Raw genomic sequence first — 11,265 nt, 5'->3', positions numbered from 1 at the left:
TGTCCGTCCATTTATATGGGGGATTCTGTTACCCAGTTTCGATGCACTGTCTGGGGGTCCTGACTGGTTACATTGTGCTTTACTCGTCTTTGTTCAGGGAGGGAAATATAAGCATTGTAGAGCAATGATAAGTCACCCCAGAGGCAGACATAATGCCTGGAAGGTCAGAGTTCAAATCTTTCAAGCAGAACTGAAGCTTGACCTTGCGTGTCCTTACAGATGTTGACCTGTTTCAGGGCTCTATCTGGTTTATAGGAGGCATACTTTTGTAGTACAACTAAAGAGAGAAAATATGGCATATTAAAGAGCTTACCAGTTAGCTGAGCTTTACATAGGATAAGTTATATAGATCTAATCAGCTTTGGCAGCCCTGATTGGATATTTTATAGTACACACAGTGACATGTTTTGATCAAAAGAAGCATCCTTGCAGCCAAGATTGCTGTCTATAATCTAAAGTTCCTGTAGGTACATTCTTTTGTTCCTACTAGAATCAGATGAAAGAAAATTAACTTGGACTCTTGAGCTTATTGTCTCTGAATCCAGTTTTATTTTACAGAAGAATTGCTCAAAAATGCATTAGACATCTAGACAGTCACTGCACTCATCATGATACCAGTATTTAAAAAGTCCACAAAATATAGCCACTCAGGAGAACTATCATGTGTGTTTTTACTTGCCATAGAAGGAAATGCTGAATCTATTGATCATACACCACCATACTGTGATTATGACCCATATGTGGAAGGCAGTTGTATCAAACATGATGTGATTTGGTGCTAAATAAGCTGTAGTTTGTGCCACACATTTAAAAAAGACAAATATAAACATACCTCAATGTCTATTCTAGTACTGATTTAATATTCATGTGATGCAACTGTTCACTAAACACTGTTCTTCTCGCCTCTCTCTTTACTCCAATGCACAGAGTAGCCTGACTCCTCAATCTGGACCAAAACAATGAGATGACCGGTTGAATTACAGTTTACTCTCTGCAGCATGAAATTATCTTATTGGTCTTTATTTTTTATTTTTAAACTAATAACATGTTAAGATAAATGGACTTGTACTTAAATAGCACTTTTCTACTCTTATTACACTCAATGCACCACATTCACCCATTCATACACATGCAGTTGTTTACTCTTTGCACTTTAAGTCTTTTTACTTATCAGGGGCTAGTTAAGATTCAGTACCTTGCTCAAGGACAGGAGGAGCTGGGATGAGAACCAATTAAATGGCCTGTTCAAATGATACAATGATTTGCAGTTCTTTCCTCAGTCACTGTATGTTTCTTCATATGAGGGAGGATTTGGGCATATGAGTTCAGTTACCTCTGAACTCATGCAAACACCCATACCTGGTGTTTGTATACCTGCAAACACAGGTATACAGACACCCATCTTTAACAAGCTTATGATTAAAGATGGGTGTTTGTATACCTCTTGTCAGTGTAGGACATAATGTGTTTTTCTTTTTTGTTGTCTTTCTTTTCCACTGAAGGGAGGGGGTGGGGTGGGTGCTTGTGGTCTAAACAGTACGGATGAGGGCCCCGGCACACGTCTGCATGATGTTTGGTAATCCTACAGTCTCAGACTCATGACCCACTTTCTTGGAGGAACATGATGGAGCAGCAGCCTCCTCTTACCCAGGAGGAGCCTCCAGACGTGGGGTGGCGGGGTGGAGCAGCCCCCCTGCTCTATCAAGACAAAGGAAAAGACAGACTCCTGTAAAGTCTCCCAAAAGCCAAATAAGAGGTTCAGGAACACTAATACCTAAACCTGATGCTCTTATCAGTTCCATCTAATAAATCATTCAGAGGATGTGCCACTTTGTCCTCAGTGAAAAAAAAAATCTGTTAGTTGGAGATTTTATGTATTCTTGGGTGCATCTACTATTATGCATAAGGGTTTTTTTGTGGATATCATGGTATTTCAGCATACCTTTGACTCTTAAAAATGTGATTTTATGCAGATGATGTTCTATTTTACTTGAAGATTTTACATTTATGTCAGTCAGTGGAACAAAGTGGCAAATACAGCCAGTATGTGAGCTTGGCCTTCATGTCAGACGGTTCTTCTTGAGAAGCTTCTTAATACTTTATACTGTTGTGCCAATTCAGTGCAGTTTTTTTGTTTCCTAAATCAGAAAATGGGGGATACTTTTGAGCAAGGATCTCAACCATTTCCTAATTAAACTACTGAATTAAGCAGAGATCATCCACTAATACAAAGGAAATGAAAAGAACAGCTTCTCCACTATTGTGTCTCATCCCTTGAAAACATGCTGACCGACATCATGGCACGCGCCGTAGGCAAATAGGTCAACAAATGCTGCATTATGCATTAGATCATATCACCACCATACTTCTTATTCTTTTTATGAACCACCACCACCCACCCCTGCTCTTGCTTTTTTGTTGCTGAAAACACGCAGCTCTTACTTCTCTCTTTATCTTAATCCCTGGCAGACTTTAAGTGTCTGGCATCAGGGCAAAATCCCAAACCGGAGAGAAGCGTGTTTGGAGACCTAATCCCCTTACCCATAGACTCGAGTTGCCCTCAATTCACCTCTTCCAAAGTAGGCCAAGAACAAGGAGTCACAACAGAGAGGCAAGCGGCTTCATGAGGCTCAGCATTATCACGCGTCCAGACAGACAGACATGAGTGACACATACGTGGTGCGTGCACACAGACGGATACATAAACGTATGAGCTGATATACATTACTATATAGACACATGTGTGACAAGCTGACATACAGACACACCCAGATGCTAATCTGAAAATTATGACTTGTCTCATGGGCTCCTTACATAGAGACACACGCACAATATCTTCCATTACTTGTTTGTGCCATAGCCTTATTTTATGTTCCTCAACATTCAGATTTCAGTGTTTCAATTATCCAAATTGAACCAGCTCCATATTCTCTGTTTCAACTGATTAGATGATGACTTTCTGTGTACAGCTTACTGAGAGATAACGCCTTGTTTTCGATATGGCATTAGGGGCTGAGTATTAACTGTATTTGCAAATCAATGTTGTTCCAGATCATATTCTTATGTACTTACTATCCACTGCCAAAAAACAAAACTAATAATTTGTATATTTTATATGGTGAAGAGCACAAAATATACAAACTCTGAATCACATTAAGGATGCAAGGGCTGGAGCCTATCCCAGCTGTTCATATAAAGCAAATATATGGCCAATATAAGTTAAACTATCACCATCCTTGAACCACATGACTGCAAACAAATTTGATTCTAAAAATTCCTTTTTAGACCCAGGAGACCTGGAAGAACAGTTATGCAGACTTATGTATGAACATGTAATTAATGCTTTAACATTTCAGGGCTACAGTTTTATTTTTGTCCACTTAATGTGCATTGCAATTTCTACCTTAATAACCCTGAGTAAACTCAGATCAGAGAGGAATGAACAATGCTGCCACCCCTTGGCTCTTTGAAGTAAATTTACTCACATATGTTTAATTAATCTTAGCAGTTGTATAGGCTGTATGTGCGTGCTGTACTGATATCAGTTGGCCAGATGCAGCAACTTAAAGCAAACCCAATGAGTAGATATCCAGCCATGTAAATAGCTGTTGCTACAGTTCATGCATACATGATCTATAAATTTTGTGGTCAAGACGCAGTTGATGGTTAAGTGATTTTGTAGAAATCGTGTCACATATGATAAAAGGAGACATACCTGACTAACATTTTATGAAACCTGAGGAAACAAACTATTCTTCAATAGCAAGAGTGGTGGAGACTAAAGCACTGTCTTGGGGATTGCTACAAGAAAGAGGACATTCAAAGAGGTTTAAACATAGGGCTAAGTGACATCAGGTCAGTTTGGCTTCTTATTTAAAGGCTTATCCATCCCTTTTCTCATTCCTTATACCCCCCCCCCCCCACACACACACACACACGCACACATACACACACACCATTTTCTCTCCAAGTTTCCAGGCTGATTTCAAGAGTAGATTATGTCAGATTTTCCCATTATGCAAATTGTTTTCTCCTTCTCACCCTTCACTTCATATTTATTTTCATTGAGATATTGCTTCATCATTAAAACCGAACTCACTAGAAAATAGGCAGTTTATCACAATGTAGTGTATTTCAGTGGACGATATAGACATGATGCCTGCTTTCAGAAATGAGAGAGCCCCATTGTTTGATGCAAAGCTGAACAAATTATCCTTTTCAAAAGACTCCACTTTTATCATGGTATACTTTAATAAACATTGTCTAAGATGTAAGAAAGTAGAGAGCCAAGAATGTTTCTACAATGTGCCTAATTCAAGAAGAAGAAGAAGAAGAAGAAGAAAAAAAAAACTAACAATATTCAGGAAATATAAATCTGTGTTGTCAAATTTATTACAAATTTCCTTGTATGCAAGCGTACAGAACACAGTCTATGTTACATACTCTCCTCCTGGGCCAACTACACAGGCTGAAAACAGGTCGATTAGCATCATTTTATTAGGTTTCCTCCACAAACAAGGACAGTAGAACAGTGTGTATTACACATTTCTACCAACCCATCAGATTGGATGTGGTAAGATCAACTGTGGCTCAGATGTTAAAGCCAGTTGTCCACTAGTTGCAGGGCTGCCCTGTGTCTCTGTCTTTCCTGCTCTGTATGGCAGCCCTGGTGCCATTGCTGTGAGCGGCTGTGTGGATGGGTAAATGAGAAAACGTGTAAATGGTATAAATAGAGAAGCTAAGGTTAAACAAAGCTTTTTAAGACCATTTAATGTTAGTGCAAAGGCTTTCAGTCGACAGACCCAGATGCACTCCTTCACCGCACCACTATTGTACTGAATTTGCTGAGGGTAACCTCACCAACCTACCACCTGCACCTGAACACAAACTCACTGTGAGGCCACTGACACTCATTCTTGTTCTCTCACATTTGTTGCAACTCAGCATCCTCTCTTTTCCAAATTGTTTCATTCCTGTTTAACCAGGGCCACCACACAGACCATGGGCTGTGTAGCACAAATGACCTGCAAACCTGGAAATTCCCCCACATTTCTTTCCATCAGGGTACTGTAGCTGAGATGGCTGGCAGAAATGCAGAGAACCCAGATTAGGTATCTGTATTAATGAACATGCTCAGCAATGCCTTCTTGGTGTGTCTTGTTCTCCCCAGCTGTCTCTATTTCCCCTGATCACCCTCCTGTGTATTAATTGTCTCAATCTCTCCATGTCCTGTGTCAGAGTGTTGGTTTATCTTCCTGTTAGCCTTCCCAGTGTTCCTCAGTTGCCAGTCCTAGTGAGTTTCTTAGGTCTAGGCTTCTGTAAGTTTATAGTTTAATGTTCCCAGTAGTGCTTTATGTTTCACACTTGAACCTGCCATCATTCATCAATAAATGGCTCGCTTTCCTGCATCTGAGCCCTCACTTCTTCCACACTTCACACATTCTGAAGTGTCTTCAGAACTTGACAAAACACAGTGCCGTCCACTTGATAAATCAGTCTCTGTAAAGGTTTAAACATTCAAATTAGAACTGATGCATGTGTTTAGACACAAACAATGGATTGATATACACTGCTGTGTAAAAGTCTTGAGCCACCCCTCATTTCTTTATATTTTGCTTTCAAGGAGCCAGACTTTACTCCAGTATCCTCCCATGATCATAGACATGCAGCTAGTGGGGTTAGGTTAACTGGTGATTCTAAATTGCCCATAGGTGTGAATGTGAGTGTGATTGGTTGTTTGTCTATCTGTGTTAGCCCTGCAACAGGCTGGTGATCTGTACAGGGTGTACCATGCCTCACACCCTAGGCGGGTGGATGGCTGGAGCCAGACTTTCATGTAATTTTTTAAAAATGGTCTTGAGCAATAGTTCTCCAGGCTTTCTGAAGATCTTTCGTAGTTTTTCTTTGGACATTGGCTACTTTTTCTATTCATTTTCACTCCAGTTCTGAAGTTGTTTTTTTTTTTTTTTGTTAAGTCACTTAACGCTGACCTAAAAATGAGTCAAGCATTAAAAGGCACCTAACTCAGGGGATGAACCAGGGTTGTGTCTACACACAAGATACCAAGGACCAGCTTTAAATTGTATCTTTAGTCACTTTGTTACTAGTTGCCTGTTGCAAAAACATCTTTTTTTTCACATTTCTTTTGCTGAATCTATGAAAAATGCCAAAAATAACAGTGTGACAATCATAAAATTGTAGTTTTGCACCAACAAGGTGATTCTCAAAGAGATATCAGCTGAAAACCTGGCAAATCTCAGCATGGTGTGCAGTGTATCCAAAAAATAGACTAGTACAGGACAAAGGGCTTAAAACTATTGACAGCAGATGAAAAGTATCTGAAAGTCATGTCCTTAAGAAAAAAGGAAAACATGCAAAGACCTGAAACAGGACTTGAGGGCTGCATCTGGCCTTTCAGTTGATCCATCTACCGTTTACTGAAGCTTGATCAAAATGCCCTCAGTGGAAGGGTGGCTGTCAAGAAGCCATTCTTAAGGAAGGAAAATCCTGAGAAAATTCCAAATTACACAAGAACTGGACTGAAAATGAGTGGTAACAGGTCTTATGGAGTTGAATCCAAATTTGAATTTTTTTGGTTCAAATCATCATCAATATGTATGGAGGAGGTCAGGAGAGAGGTACAACAGTGAATGACAGCCATCTGCAAAACATAGTGGAGTCTCTGTCACAGTTTGGGGCTGCATTTCAGCCACTGATATTGGGGATCTTGTCAAAATTTATGGAATCATGAATGCAGAAAAGTGTCATCAGATTTGGATCCGCCTTCCAAAACCATCTGGAAATCATGAGAATGATCCTAACACACTGCCAATGCAGTAAAAGCATACCTGGATGTGGATCTGTATTGAGAATAATATCCAGATGGAGTAAGGAAAAAAGCCCCTTTGGTCCAGATATACAAACTGATTCGACAACCTTGGAAAAAAAAAATAGTACAGAAATATATAGCAGCATGTGGTTTGTTTTTGTAAGATTTGTTGCCTTATAAAAGAGAAACAAACTTAAGTTGCTCCCTTTAAATCTGAAATCAGCTTACCTCAATCTCATTGTGATTTTGTTGCTCCTTTTTGTCTGTAATGAGCTGTTGATTGCGTGGCCTATGGATGAGATCTGAACTGAGGATTAAGGCAAAAACACACTAAAATGTAAAACAAGTGAGAACAGAAGAAAACATGTTTTTTGAGTGGTGAGAAAATGGAAATTAAAAGAGCTGCTTTGGGGAGCTTATTATTCTGAAGGTTCATTAAAATAAGTGGTTTTCACTGTCATAATATCAAACAAAAACAAATAAAGCATAAACACACTCAGAAGATTAGTGGCTTTTCCTTTGTTCTCTAGAATGGTTTGCCAAACTAAGGTTTGGCAAACCAAAAATTAAGAATAATAAAGCTTTTGATATAGAATTGAGATGACATTTGGGGCAAAATCTATGATTTATTTGTACAAAATCATACTGTAAACTGTGTGGTGATACCATATCACTATAATCTTAATCATGAACGTAGGATATTTAAAGAATGAGCGGAATAAAAATGAGCTGAGTAATTAAAAACAATCTAATAGACTTTATATGGAGAAACTGGGCTTTCCCAGCATTGTTCTTTATTATTTTCACACCACTGATTTAACAGTGTTTGCACACACTCAAAGTTAATCACATACAAAATTAAAAAAAAAAAAATATCATAGACTTATTAATGCGCATCTGTCTGTGTTTATGTGGCAGCAATATATTTCTTTCAAAGAGTAACTGTCTCATTATTCTGAAATATCTTCAGTCGAGCCACTGTTTTTTAAATTCATGCATTCTTGGTTCTCTGTGACGCTTGGGGAAATAAATCCAGCTTTAGGCCCTCGTGTTTTTCACCAGTACAATGCTGCCCTCCTATGGTAATATTTGACATGAATCAAATTCACAGCATAAGCTTGGAGTGTTGCGAAATGTATTTTATAAATGCAAAATAAAGCAAGTCTTTGCAACTTTTATAACATTTTGATAATTAGATTATATCGTGTAGATTTTTTCTTGTTTATTGCTGCACTCTAGTGGACCATAAGAAGATTTGCTAAATTTGACAACAAAATGAATCATGGTTATTCTATTTATTTTATTTACTATTCTGTGTATTGGACCAGCAATAAATCAATGTACATTAACTGAATGTTTCTATGTATTAAATGTTTTCCACAAATCATATTTGATAACACAGATGAAGGTGGTCATCCATCCATCCATCCTCTTTTTTTAATGCAGGTTTTGGGTGTAGCAGTCGAAGCAGAGATGCTTTCAGGCTCAGCCCTTTCTTTACCACAGCGGACTGAGTCTGCATCACTGCGGTGCTTGCACCAGTATATCCGTCACTCTCCTGCTCCACTCTTCACCCAGTCAAGACCAAGACTCCAACATACTTTAAGTCCTCCACGTGTTATGTCACCTCATCCATAACCCTTTTTCAGGCTGAAATCTGTGGATTCAGATTTGGAGGATCTAATCCTCTTCCCATTCGCTTTTATCACTACTGCAACCACCACAGGGTGGGCTGGATGTTGCAGCTTGTGGATTTCCATGGGACCACAGAAAGCATGGATGTGCTCCAAGATGCTCATAAAAGCTATGGAGGAGTTCAGTGTCCACCGGAAACAAGTCTAACTTGGGGAGCAATGCTCTTTTACAGGGACCGAGTATCCTGTAAGATTGGGCACATTACCCCACACTCCTGAAGCACCTCCCACAAGACATCTCACACAACATGGTCAAACACATGTAGAATGATTGGACAAACTCCCATGCACCCTCAAGTATCCTTGAATGTGTAAAGAGCGTCCTAGTCCAAACCTCCTGCTTGGATGGGACTTTTTGTGTTCTCCTTGTGCCTGTATGGGTTTCCTACATGTGCTCCAGTTTCCATCCACTGTCCAAAGACATGCTTGTTAGGTTAAATGGTGATTCTAAATTTGTCATAGGTGTGGCGTGTGATGTGGGTGCTATGCAAACTTTGTCATCAGAAGATGAACATGAGGTCTTGCGTGGGCAGCTGTGTGCCTGCCAACTTTTGTGACAGCATGGACTCATGTTGAGTTTACGGACCCACACTGGTGTCTTTTTGCTTAGTTCTGTGTGCGGTCATTGCTTTTAACACTCCGCTGAACATCACTGCAGACTAGATTGCATTGGGGGGCCAAGAGTGCCAAAGTGAAGTAAGTAAGTAAGCACACAGTTTGTACTTGCAGACTTGCTAGCTCCTACTTGGCAAATAGTCCAGCCTTCTGAGGACAAGAGGACACAACTCACAGTGAGACAGCAGCATACTTGATGACATCATCTGAGCTTCACTGTGTACTTTACTGACTTTTTACCTTATGATTAAATATTTAGAATGAAGGTAATGCACAATAGACCTAAAACAGACATATATGTACACACACACACACACACACACACACACACACACACACACACACACACACACACACACACACACACACACACACACACATACACACATACATACATACATACATACCATAAAAGGCTCATTCATTTTCATAAACACTGCACTGATTTGGAAGAAGGTGATAAAGAACTCTGTACCAGTATACTAAGTTAAACATTACTGAGTAATCAACAGAATGTTCAGCAGATCGCACTTATACATGTTTATATAATTCTACTCATCAAAATAAAAACACAGATCAGATGTTATTTAATAATTATTATAGTAGGCTTCCAACACTTGTAACAGATAGCTGGTGGTTAGAATATAGTTGAATTAATATTAAAAACAGATAATTTGATCATTTCTGTAGCAGACTTGACACCAGTCTTCATGATATCCACGAACAGCGTCAACAGTTCAAAATATACCAGCAGTGCTCAGGCTCACTAAAAGATTGCTTGGCAACAAATAAAATGCTGAAATAAACCAAACATTACCCGTTAGATATCAAGTGAATTATGTCTCCTGTTTACCCTCCACTGAGAGGGACAGCAGGGCGTTTTGAAAATAGCATGCTGGGAACAGGCAGTTCACCTTGGGTATCATGAGCTGCAATTACCCAGTCACCTGCTAGCTGGACCTCACATCAACAAAAATGTCCAGGCACTTTTGCAAATGGGCTCTGTCGTGACAAATGAACCAGATATTTGAAGATTACGTCACTACATGCTCACCTAGAGAAATGTTAAAAGTGCATTTGGTGATGCAGAAACAATAGTATTTCAAAACTTTACTTACAGTTTGGGGCACTTTCCACCACCATTGCAGCTGGTGAATTGCCCCAAGTCCGCACCACCAGCAATTCATTTCACTGCGACAGTGGATCAGTTCTTTATCTGAGATTGATCTGTCTTGACTTGTTGTGCAGGGTGACCAGTCAAATGTTTGGGTCTGTTAACGAGCTGCAGCGACAGTTTAAAATATTTCATGATGCACTGCAGCACAGGAACCATGAAATATTTAACTGGTGAAATAATGCAATATATTTTACATCAAATCGATATCTTAATGAATAAATAATACATTTAGCTATTTAATTATGCATTATTATATGTACATGTAGTTATTTAATTTTGTCACGCTTTAGATTTGTTGCACGACTTCTGCTTTCTCCACTGCAGGGGCTTAAGCCAAAGGAAGGAACAGCGCAAACCTAAGAGCAGCCCTACACTGTGAGCCCGTTGACACTGCCCCCTGCTGACAGTATACAACTACAACATGTAGACGCTGATCTGCAAATCTCTGGGTGGCAGTAGGACAAGCCCCATGTTTACGCGTCATCTGTGACACTGCAATGAACCGTGCATGCATGCCTTCTTTCACGGGACTTTCAAGCGGGCTTGAATAAAGCATAACAGGGATAACCACTCAACCGCGGTGTTTGCACACGTGTCTTTTTCTGTGTTAGCTCTGTTGACCCGTCCAGGATGTACCCCACCTTTCCCCCCCGTGTATTTCCAATCTTATTCATATAATTATATTGACTTTGTTTTTTTTGAATAACTGCCTTACAAGGATTAAGGAAATACTTCACTTTTTGCTCGCCTCGCTAACAGTCTAAACAGGATTTGGTAGAATTAATTATTTTTTCAGTGGGGACAAAATTTTAGTTTTATTATCATTCATTACTTAATGTGAAACCAACACTTTGCCCTTGCTGCGGCCACACCAAGAGCGGCTACGCGTGACGTCACTCCAGGGGCGGGGCTGCGCCTTTTTTCTGGTTTATTTGCACAATAACTCACTT

Source organism: Archocentrus centrarchus, chromosome 12 (assembly GCF_007364275.1).
Source record: "Archocentrus centrarchus isolate MPI-CPG fArcCen1 chromosome 12, fArcCen1, whole genome shotgun sequence".
NCBI classification, from domain to species: Eukaryota; Metazoa; Chordata; class Actinopteri; order Cichliformes; family Cichlidae; genus Archocentrus; species Archocentrus centrarchus.
The sequence above is the reverse complement of the archived record's forward strand: the minus strand, read 5'-3'. Positions refer to the sequence as shown.